General features: G+C 34.9%; 1 protein-coding gene across 1 annotated transcript in view; it reads right to left on the reverse strand.

Moving 5' to 3' along the window:
• Positions 1-10: 10 nt before the first annotated feature.
• Positions 11-12,384, reverse strand: part of LOC143646860 (ATP-dependent RNA helicase DHX29-like) — a 42,830-nt gene continuing 30,456 nt past the window's right edge. The window contains 6 exon segments of the mRNA XM_077116267.1: positions 11-2,512; positions 5,614-7,413; positions 8,167-8,242; positions 8,328-8,456; positions 10,321-10,409; positions 11,823-11,956. The gene's annotated coding sequence lies outside the window, so the exon portion shown is untranslated.

The following is a 12,384-nucleotide window of genomic DNA, read 5'->3' on the forward strand; positions in this document are numbered from 1 at the left end:
AAGTTTCAAGATAGTTCCCAATACCTTGAAGTATCACAGATTTTTGGTTAAGAATCAATGAGTTAGAAAGGCAAAGATGGTACTAGATCGTAGATCTGTTTTACTCTTATGTTATAGGTATTTTTATTGCCTTGTTCCAGGGCTCCTCTTGTTCAGCTAGTGGGATTCCTGCATAAGAAAACCCTGGTCTTGGGTATAAATGAGGCAAAGCCATTTTCTGGTATAAACTTTGGCATAACAGGGCTTGGTTCACATGGTATCTGAAAGAAATAAGTGGGACAACTCGATTCAAGTGCTCAACACAGTGCAAGCTCCAAAGTAGTTGTTGTAAACCTACTTGTTTCTCTTCTCTTATGGACCCAATCACTTTATGCTTTTAACCAGAGTTTCAGTTAATCTCATGAATTCATAATTGCACTTGCATAGATATTCAGAGTTCCATATTAAGACTAGAGGAGAAAAATCTTCAGGGCACTGTCAAATCAGAATTGTCACCTCTAGCATCTTGTCTCTTTCTCATAGTGGCAGATAAATGAAATTGAGAAAGAACAATAGAAAAAGGAGGGAGGGAGAAACTGAAGAATAAAAATTTCAAATCTGGAAGGTTCCCAAGCACCAACTGAAACTTTGCCTGCAATTAGACAATGCTATTTTCAGCTTTCTGATCCCAGTCCTCCCTTCCAATTAAATTGGTCTGCACATGTCATCAGATCCTACAGAAACATGCTTCTGCCTTTTGACTAAGCTGCATGGATCTACTATTAAATGTAGTAACTAAATTTCTCTCTTCTCATTGTGAAATTTATGACCTTTAGGAAAATTTGCAATGTTCATTATCCACTTAATATCAAACTAGAGTCATATCCAATTCCTGAAGCAATTTTGGAAGCTGAAACCAAATAGTATGATTAGATTACAAAATTCATTTTTGAGTTTCTAAATAATGTAGAACTCAGGACAAGAATCTAGGTATATTCTAACAGATTCACTGTTGCAACTTGGAAAGTCACTGGGTGTTTTTTTTTTCTATCAATAAAATGAGAGGATTAGACTTAGACTCCAGGTGTCTTTCAGCAACATAATTCATCAGTCATAGACAATGTCTTCTGTCCTGGTGCCCCTCAAAGTCATTATTGGACCAACACGATTTTCATATCATTTCTTAATTTCATGGGAGGGTCTCAAGCAACAGTCATAATTGACACTCATTTTTCCTTCTCAGGCTATGAAATGTTGGAGGACCTAAGGGTTTCCTTATATATTTTTTGAATGAAAGGGCTTTTATGCCTATATGACATTTTCATAGATGAGCTTGGTTTTCTTATCATAATAAACTGAAATAACATTAAAGCAATTAAAGACACACACACACACACACTGAATGGAGTTAATGATATGACAGGGGCCATTTTCCTGTCCTTTTTATTGCTGAGCATCTTTGGGGTATTTCCATTAGGATATGGTGAATTGAGGAAATTTAACATGACTTAGAAGTGCACATTATATAACACACATAATTTACATAACCTCCAATGTGCCAGTAAAAGAGAATGTATTTATCTGTAACTGGGCCCTTGAAAAATCCATCTAACTTCTTTTCAATTCACTATACATTCCTAATAATCCTTTCCTGAACTCCCAAGAATGGAGAATTTGGAGGCTGCCTTTAACATCAGGCACCAAGCCACACTCCTGCACACCTACTGTGAGAGTGCACCATATTTTTCATTTCTTCAACTTGCATTGCCAATCTGTTTTAGCATAATTTACACATTTACACATTTGAGAGAGCAAAGCACAGTCATGCAACTTAATTCTAAAAAACATAAGCACTGAAGCCTGCCTTTGCACATTAGTTTTGCAAAGCATATGAAGGCCTCTTCTGAGCCCCAATCCAAGGCACCTGCCTGTTTGGAATCAGTGTCTGAGGTACCTGTTACTCATCATTTCCCAACCCTGATTCTCTAGAGGAGCGATTTATAACCCCACCCAGTTGACCTTTAAATACAGCTTGGGGTTAGCAAGCCTTGATCCTAGGTTCAGCCTACCTTCTGTGCCTATGGGTTCATTAGCACTCTGCAGACACTGGGAACACTGAGTAAGAACTCACTGCTACATGTCAGGGAAGAAGTAGGTTTTGGCCCAGCTTTTCTATTAAGTGCATTTTGAGTTGTCCTCCCACACTGATTATTCCTCATTAAATGGGCTTATAAAGCTTGGATGAAAACTTTGTTGGTGACTCTTTGCCCGAAGAGAACCTTTGGAGTTGCACAGATTTAGGTGAACTCTGTCTTGCCTCTTTCCTTTCTGGCCCTGTGGCCTGGAAGGTGGCCTCTATCTATTCCTCTGGGACTCCATTTCTTTTTTGATGAAGAGAAGTGAAAAGACCTTACTAACAATCTTCTTGTAAGGAATTCTCAGGAAAATGTCAGTTAAAGAGTGTAAGCACAGGACATCCTCAATTGAGACCAGTTCCCTTCCCGTCTTTCTTCTGGTGGCAGTGGTTTGCTGGCTAGAAAAAGGAAAAGGACAAATCATTTGCAGAAGAAAGTGTGTCTTGCATCTCTCAAGAACTAGGCTGTGAAAGGCTGTGACCCCTCTGACTGTTGCCCTGCTATCAAGGGTAACTGAGTTTCCCTCCCATTTTGATTGGGCATTTTCCTTAAAAGTAGTAATTAAAACAGATTTACTGGAGGGCAGGATGACATTTATATGGACTAGAGGCATTTCCTTCTTCGTTTGGGGAGTAACCTTTCAGAAGGGGTAGATTTAATTTAGGGAACACTCCATTAAGTGGGAACAAGGAATAGTCTTACAATGAAAAATGCCACCTTCTCAGAAGGGGGTGCTCAGTTTTTAAATATCTGGCAGTTAAGGGAATTGAGGATTTGGGGCAGGGGAGCCTTATTTAAGTTTAGTTGGTGGGTCTGGGATGTCTTTTCTTTTCTTTCTTGCTTCCCCCTACAATTTTTTTATTTTTTTATTTTAATAAATAGTCATGCAGAAGTGTCTATTTAATATTGCTGGCAATTTTTAATAAATCATTGGCAATTAGGATCATGTAAATGGAGGCATTTTTGGTACTAATTCATGAACTGAAAACGTTCAAAGAGTGACAGATCTTACTCCTTCCCCCCCAAATCCACCTTCTGTTATTAGAGCTATTTTGAAATTCTTTTAAAGTTTATTATAAGTTGGATTTCAGAGGGAAACTTGAATGTTTAGCAGAAAACTTCAGGAAATACAATTGACGTCATTAATTTGGCCAATGTAGTAGCCTGGGGCAATATACATTTAGACGCTTGCAGCAATTATTGACCAGAGCTTTCCTCTCTGAACATTATCCTAGCAGAGCACAGGGATGCTTTTGGATACTCTTTGGAGTGTCTTTGGCCCATCCTTTTGCAAGATAAGATTTTACTTGTGTTTCCTCAATGTGTTGTTATTTACTTTGTACCTTTTCAAGAGATTCCTCTCTCACTCTCCTGGTCATTCATTTGAGCGCTCTTCAGTGGCTTAATCTCAAAGAGTCTCTTTTAAGCCAGAACATCAGACACCTCTCCATTTCTCCTCCTTGAACTCAAAGTATCTGTCCAAACATCAAGGGCATCTCCCATCTTTCCCTCTGGCATGGCATCAAGCCAGGCAATACGAGGGATTGAAACTCCATTCCTGAAGACACCCTCACTCACTCGTGTTTAGAGTCTAGTGAGTGCTGCCTTAAACTGTACGTCATAAACTAGTCATGTCCCTGTTTCAGTGAAATATTCCCTGGATTAGAGAAAACTCTTCTCTAGCAGCACAGAAAATTTAAAAGGTTTTCTTTAACAAAGCCATTATACTCCGAATAAGGAAACATTATGGTTTTATATTATTTATTGGTCAAAAACCATCCTGGATTTAAACATCTGAATTTCTTGACAAATTAAATTTAAAAAAATCTATTACTTACTACATGGTTTTTAAATCATTCCAGCAACAGTTTCTATTTTCTTTTTAAATCTTTAAAATTTGCAGAATTTCTAAAAACTCTTAGAGCTGAGTTGATGCTGTGAAAGAGGCACTCTTATATGCTAACAGGAGGAGGGTAAATTGGTATAATTTTTCTGGAAGGCAATTTGCCAATACACATCAGGAATGTTAAATACATTGGTACCCTTTGACCTAGTAATTCTATTTCCAGGAATCTATTCTAAGAAAGTAATCCAACAGAGATAGATATTTTTCCATGAATAGGTTTATTTAAGCATTACCTATAATCATGAAAAAGAAAGAAAGGAAACTACAAAATGCCTCCAAACAGGCAAGCAATTAGGTAAAGTATTATATACCCATATTAGGTTATGGTAATAAAGGAATTTTAATGATTTAAAGAAAATGTGTATTGATGAGGTTAAAGGCAAAATGCAGAAGACAAAATTGTATGAATAGTGTGAGCTCAAAATGCATATGCATAGAAAATGTGGGAAAGAATTTATGCCAAAATGTTTATTATTGGTTATCTTCTGTTTTAGGAATCATAGGCAATTTTTCCCTTTCTTTATATATTTTTGGTATTATTAATTATTATTAAAAGGAACCAAGGCTCTTTGGGAAAATGACTGATTTCAAGCATGGAACATAAGACATACAAGATAAGCCCGAACATCTTGTCAAAGTTATCAGAGACTGCTGGAGTTTATATGCAAAGGACTCAGGAACCAATTTGAAGGGGCTACTACTGGTCAAAGAGGGGGACAATTTGAATATCAAAAAATTAACATCCACATCCAGAATGTAGGAAACTTTAAAGGAAAATTTACCTAGTTTCTTCAGAAGATAAATAGCAAGTAGGATAAAAACAGGAGAAATAGGTAATTATAGATTAAAAGATACTTAAAAGACATAGCAACCAAATTCAAAATGTGGAGCTTGTTTGGATACTGATTTGAGCAAACTGGCTATAAAAAAGCCTTATGAAATAATTGGGATATTTGAATACTGACTATATATTTGATGACATTTAGGAATTCTTTTACTTTTAAGCATAATGTTAAAGAAAAAGAATCCTTATTTCAGGGATAAATAGTGATCTGATGCTTGGTATTTGCTTCAAAATAATCTAGAGGGCAGAGAGTAGAATAAGAGGAGTTTTGTTGATAAATATAGAAGTGGGTAAGGGATACATGAGGATTCATTATAATATTCTCTCTATATTTATGTATGTTTGAAATTTTCCATAATAATTAAAAAAAATAACTGACTTTCAGAGTTGAGAACTACAAATCATTCTCCTTCAATTTTTTTAGTGATGAGTAACTGAGACTTAAAAAAGTAAATTAACCTGAGCCATTAGACAATTATCCTAATTTTCAAGCTGGTCATGAACACTGCTTCCTTTTTATCAGTTCCTGAATACATTATGATTGCTGAATACTAGTTTTAATTACTGTGCAATACACTAAGGTTACTTGCTGGGATAAATAACAAAACATAAAATTACAAATTCATTAATTCAGCAAATGTTTATCAAACCCTTACTCTGTGTCAAACACTGTTCTAGGCATTCCTTTCTCCAAAATAAACCTATTAGTCAACCATATAACCCTGAATCAAAGTTGTATTAAGACCTACCTCTAGGGTTAACAGTGATGTTCTATTAAGAAAGTTCCTCCGGCAGTACACCATTTTAGAACGACAGCCTCCTTCTTGCTGAGCTTTTTTCCATCTAGGTAAATAAAACAGACAATGTTTAACATGTTTTCATTCCAAACTCTCTTTTACAGAGGTATTAATCAAAGTAAGCTTTAATTAAATTATAAATCATTTTAAAAGTAGAGAGATCTAACAATTGTATATAAGAATTTCAATAAAAATACAGATTTTTTTTCTATTTATGTACAGCAGTAAATTACCATTACTTCAAATATGAGGTAGTACATGTATAATAGTATAAAGTACATTATTCTTAAATTTTAGGAGTGATTATAAAAATATGAACCTCTAAAATAATTAAGTAACTGTACCGTGACAGAAAAAAATAACTAAAGATAAATTCAAATCTTAGATGTATACTAATAAAAGTCAAAGACAGCTTTTAAAAAGTAAATAATCTCAGGCCATTGACTTTTGCAAACACCTGGATAATTTCTTTACCCTAGATATGCATTATAGATCGTTAGGTGGTCTGAATCTGCCATAGCCAAAGCTGATTTTGCAAGATCTGCTTCATCTTTTCGACTGATTGGTGTGGTGAAAGGAGACTTCTCCATCATCACTGCAGCTAGTGTTGCCTATCCATGAATAACCAAACAATTTATCATAAACAAGGTATATATATTGAAAACTGATTTGAAAAAAAAGCAAAATATAAAACAATCATATTATAAATTGCATGTTTCTTCTGTTCAATGTTTTAACATGTTTTACAATAGCCAACTTGTATTTTTACTTGTAAGCTATTACTTTTAGTTTCACTTTGAAATTTTTTTTATATATCACTTTTACATCATCTATGAGAGGTAAGGAGGCTCAATAATATCACCAGAACTGGAGATATCACCACAAAACAGAACGTCTGTGTAAGTGATTTACAATCTGTCATAGTTAAGAGGCAAATCCCAGAATCACAATTCACATATCTTGACACCTAGTCTGCTTAATCTCCATTTCCTGCAATGCTTTCTAAAAATAATTCAGACTACATAAGAATTTATTAGTTGTTACTGATGTTGTTATAGCTTTTCAGATGCATGGAATGTATAAATTCTGAGATAACTGAGAAAATAGAACTGTTGGCAGTTGCTGGCTCAGAAAGATAACCAAGAAAAAGGAAAGGAGGAAATTCTGATTCCACTTTTAGAAGTCTATAGTGTTCAAAGCTTCCTAAGAATCATCCACTACATATCTAAATAAACAAACATCAAATGAGTTGTTTGATAGCAAAAGTCTAGACAAGCCATACTCACAATGTAGTACCTGCATTACATTTAAGTAGATACATGAATATATTTTATGTATATAAATATAAAAAGTTTAATTATATTAAAAACTCTTATCAAGCATTCAGGTCCCTGGGTTTTAATGTTAGTCTAGACAGTCCTTTTGGGTAAAATAATTAAATGAATAAAAGCTAAAAATTGTTTACAGACTCAATAATTCTCCACTCAAAATGATATTTAAATGAAGCAGCAGCAGTGTCTGACTTACCACTGGGTCAAGGCAGCCAAATATGGAACCAAAAATAAGCATCTTGCCAATCTTGACATTCACAGGCAAAACTGCAAGATGTTGGCCCAATAGAGTCAATTTAAACTCATTTAGTTCACAAGCTCCAATTTTTCGGAGTAAATTCATTGCATTGCTGATCACTTGAAGCTGAGGAGGATCTAAGGCTTTCGAGAGGAATTCTTCAGGAGAACCAAGATTACATTTCTGTAAGATTGAAAAGGAGTGATAAATTGGTTTGTAATCAGAAAGAATTATCACAGCCATAAAAAGTGGTCAAATTGTAACTAAATTTGAGTTTAGTACAGTTTTGAGTCAAGGATAAATGACTCAAATGGGTGAGCAAGGCTATCTTACTCATTTTCTTATAACTGGAGGGAGAGCATTAGTGTCTATGTTGTGTGCTGGGGTATGGTGAGGGTGGGAGCACAAGGATGAGATGTTCCAGTCCTCATTTTAGTTTCTTTCTGCATCCTTGATTTTGATAGTCAAAAACCTAAAAACCGAACGAGATATTAAATCTTTCAGTCTAGAGTCCTTGGGTCTAGGTTAGAATTTCTCAGTTCAGCTCTATCAGCATTTTCGGCCAGATAATTCTCTCATGTAGGAAGCTGTCGTATGCACTGTAGTATGTTTAGCAGTATCTCTGGCCTCTACTAGATAGCAGTCTCCCAGTTTTAACAGCCAAAAATGTCTCCAGACATTGCCAATGTGGTGGGTAAAATCACCCCCAGTTGTGTATGTTCTTGGTTATGAGGCTGAATTTTAATCTACAAAGTGTGTGTTTGGCAGATTCAAAGCACAGTGGGTTTCCTTCTAAAGACTATGGGCCACACATTAAAGAACAGTGAGCATACTTGAACCTAGAGCAACACAACATAAGATAATTTTAGGTCTCTATTTTTTCCCTAGAAAGGGAGTGAAGAATAAAAAACTCATCTGAGTTCCCTAGGGGATTACCATAATATGAAGACACAATTCCTCCAAAGGTACACGCAAGATTTCAGGAACAGAATAGTCCATAAAGCCTTCAAATCTGAAAAAAAAAAATTGCTAAATACACATCAGAAATATCCCACAGTCCAAATTCTGATTTTAAGTTTTTAGTGCTATTGTCATACCTTTCTCTTGTGTACATTCAGAAGCAGAAGCCATCTCTGACCCGCCCAGCTCTCCCCTGGCGCTGCAGAGCACTAGCTTTACTGACAAACGTCTCAACCAAAGAACTCATCTGACTGCTTTCATGGTACCTAAGGAAATATTTTAAGGGAGAATATGAAGATAATTGAGTTAAAAATGTAAAATGCTGGAAATATTAAATTTCCAAAATTAAACTTAATATAGGCTTTAAAAAAAGTACATTATTATGAACCAACATTTCCTAAACCATCTTCCATCAACTAATTTAGGAAACACTGCATACTACATCTCTTCATATTATTAAGTTAAAAGCTCGGAGAACCCTACAAGAAATAAACCTATTTAACCATTTCCTAAACTTATCTAACCACAGAACTTTTGTAATTTTGGTGGAATATTTACTAATTATGCAAGAAGAGTTTTTTGAACTAGCTTAAGAAATGCTAGTCTGAGTATTACAACTTAATGTACCTTTCATGAGATACAGGTGAACCCTGAAAATGGTTCCTTTAAAGGTGAAATTCTAAGATTTGAGGGTTTATTTTCTACTGAATAGTCATACTCTTGTGCCAAATATTGCCAAAGTTTCCTAACATTAGGGGATTGTATATAGATTACAATATACTACTAAAGGTGGTCCTCCTATTTATGCAATTTAAACATTAAGAGTGGCAAGCATTTATTTTTTGTTGTAAAAAATAACATATATACAAAAAAGCAATAAATTTCAAAGCACACCATAACAATTAGTTATAGAATAGGTTTCAGACTTTGGTATGGGTTACGGTTCCACAGTTTTAGGTTTTTCCTTCTAGCTGCTCCAAGACACTGGAGACTAAAAGAAGTATCGATATAATGATTCAGCAGTCATACTCATTTGTAAAATCCTATCTTCTCTATTATAACTCTACTTTCTCCTCTGATCTCTCTCCCAATCTTTAGGGATATCTGGACTATACCCATTCTAAATTTTTCATGTTGGAACAAGCTGTTGATAATATGGGATGGGGGGTGGAACTAGTGATGTTCTGGAGAGGCTGGACCTTCTGGGTTTCAGGACTTATCTGGCCTAGAAACCTGTCAGGAGATTGTAGGTTTCTGTAAAGTAATCCTAGTGCATGGAACCTTTGCAGAATCTCAGACAGAGCCCAAGGTATTCTTTAGGGTTGTCAGGAGTGGTTTTGATTGAGGTTTGATAAACTATGGTAAATAACAATATCTAGCTGAAACTTACATAAGCATAACCTCCAGAATAGCCTCTCGACTCTATTTGAACTCTGTCAGTCATTGATACCTTATTTTGTTATAATTCTTTACCCCCTTTTGGTCAGGAAGGTATTACCAATCCCATGGTGCCAGGGCGAGGCTCATCCCTGGGAGTCATAACCCACGCTGCCAGGGAGACTTTCACCCCTGGATGTCATGTCCCATGTAAGGGGGAGGGTAGCAGTAAGCATTTATTAAGTAGTAATCATTTTGTGGAAGAGTCAGTTAAATTTACGTATTATTTACCAGTTCTTGTGGCAGATACTTTCAATCTTGAAATTTTAATTTTTTCCATTAACATATGAGGAAACTGATATTCTTGAGATTACAGAGTAGATATTTAAATCTAAGTCTGACCTCAAAACCCATGCTTATTTTCTATTATGCTACAAGTAATGCTTTTGTTAAATAATGTTTTATTCTTTTTATTGATTTGTTCTTTTATTGAAATAAATTCACTGAAAGTTTCCTCAGATATCATTTTTCTGAAAGTAGGAATATACTGACATTACCCATGGTAAAACCCCATCACATGAGATTTTGACATTTAACTCTAAGACCTTTCAAAGTTTCTTACAGTTTTCTAAAACTTTTTACTTTGGGCAGGATTATGATATTTGGGATTTTCCTATTATTTCTCCTTGGAATTCAAGAGCTACAAATCCTTTTCAGATTAAAAATAATTTGATTTGGAAAACTCAAACTTACTTATTTTCTTTTGTTCTTCCAGTACCAATTACAAATACAACATCTGGAATGGTAATACCCGTCTCTGCAATATTTGTTGCTAAAACAATCTGAAAATAAATAAGTCAAAACATTTAGATAACTTTCAGCAATACGCCATAATTTAAGCTTCCCTACATAGTTTGAGAAGATGAACTTTAAAAAGTGTATTTTCAAGTTTACTTATAAAAATTTATAATTTTATTGTATAATTTTAATGAACTCTATTTCAGTCAGCTCAGCTTAATTGGACAAGCTATAGACTTTTATTCCAACAAAAATACCCTTCTCCGAATTCTAGTCAGTTATCTTAAAAATGATATAAGTAGAACTGAAAACTGGGTCAAAGAATGGAGAAACACTTCATAATTTTTGGGACAAAGTAGTACATCAAACAGTAAGAACTGGGTACTTTTGTGACTTTGTTATTTAGTACCTTTGTAACTTTGGGTAAGTCACTTTATCTCTCTGGGCCTCAGTTACCTTAACTATGAATTAACTAGGTAGAAATAAATGATTGCGAGTTCTAAAATTCTTAATGGTGATGTCTGAATAGTACAATCCTCTGCAGTATTTTTTCTATTGTGTCCTGGCAGGTAAAACATTTAAGAATTTCTAGGTCAAATTCAATATGCATTACTTTATCTTAACTGTGTATTTTAATATTGAATGTTTGCTTTTCTTATTCATTTACCCTAGGAAATAGAACCCAGATTACTAAGCACTGGATGGGGCCTCTGAGATCATTTCAGTTCTGTAGCTTTCAAATTTTGTTATTGTTGTTAAGAGGTGGAACTCTTCTGTTCAAACAAAACTCTTAGAGGGAAGCTACATGTTACAGATCAGAATGCAGCCTCAGAAGCCCTGGAGTACCTCAGAGCACAGTTAGAAAACCATGAGTTTATTGCAACCCCTAAAAAAGGTGAGAGAAAGGCTGCCAAAGGCCACACAAATGACAGCCACTTAAGGATGAGACCTCCTGCATTGCAGTCCAGGCTTTTCCCTGTGAGTTCCATGTTCTCCACAGTTCTTACTTAAGGTTTTTTTCTTCCTCTGAGAGAGGGTCCAAAATCTGAGAAATTCTCTTTGCTAACCATCTTCCCTTCTGAACAGAGAAGACAATAAAAATACTGACATGTTTTCCTAACCTAAGCTCTATGTCTTGCAAAAATACCCTAGAAAACAATAAGCCATAATTCCAGGATTCAAATAGCTCCCAAAGTCAATGATGTCTCCTTGGGAAAAGTAGTGTTTTCATAACAAGCAACATTCATGCCTTCATTTTCAACTACCACTTCTCCAAAAAGTCTTGTCCTTTTAATAACATACAATATAAATATTCACATAGTTGCAGGGCATCATGTGGAATCCTCCAGGCACTACAATGCACTTAATATTAATAACTTGCTTTGAGGATAATTCATAATTCTTTTGTGAAATATCCTCAGGTAGATTACATATAAATTTGCTGTACTTAATTTTACCTTCCTGACTCCTGGGGGAGGAAGTATGAATGCTGCAGCTTGATCTTGAGTTGAAAGAATAGAATGCAGAGCTATCACTTTATATCTGAAATTTAAAATCATAGTTCTTAGCAAGAGTTTCTCTTTAGAAGACACTGCAAAGATAACAAAATTTATTTGCAAATAGGAATCAATTTTAAAATTTATTATGAAAAATTTTAAACACAAAAATGTAGAGAATGGTCCAATGAGCCACCATACACACACACACACACACACACCCCATAGAGAAAATTTTAATATAAATTAAATGGAATACAGAGTTTAAAAAATTAACAAAAGAACAATTCGATGTCAAAGTGATAAACATGACAGCATAATAAACCATATCAAATCAGACAATTCAGTATGCATGAATGATAAACTGAAATCTTGGGATGGGGGGAAGGGAGTTTGTACCATCTAGTGAGTTGGAAGAGGGGAGTCACCATCTTATTCCTAACCATAGGGTTCCCTCTGCTTAATCATTTAAAAAAAATAAAGCAAATGCAGAAATACTGCCTAAAAACTTTCAGTAGACAAA

The sequence above is a fragment of the Tamandua tetradactyla genome, chromosome 9 (assembly GCF_023851605.1).
Source record: "Tamandua tetradactyla isolate mTamTet1 chromosome 9, mTamTet1.pri, whole genome shotgun sequence".
NCBI classification, from domain to species: Eukaryota; Metazoa; Chordata; class Mammalia; order Pilosa; family Myrmecophagidae; genus Tamandua; species Tamandua tetradactyla.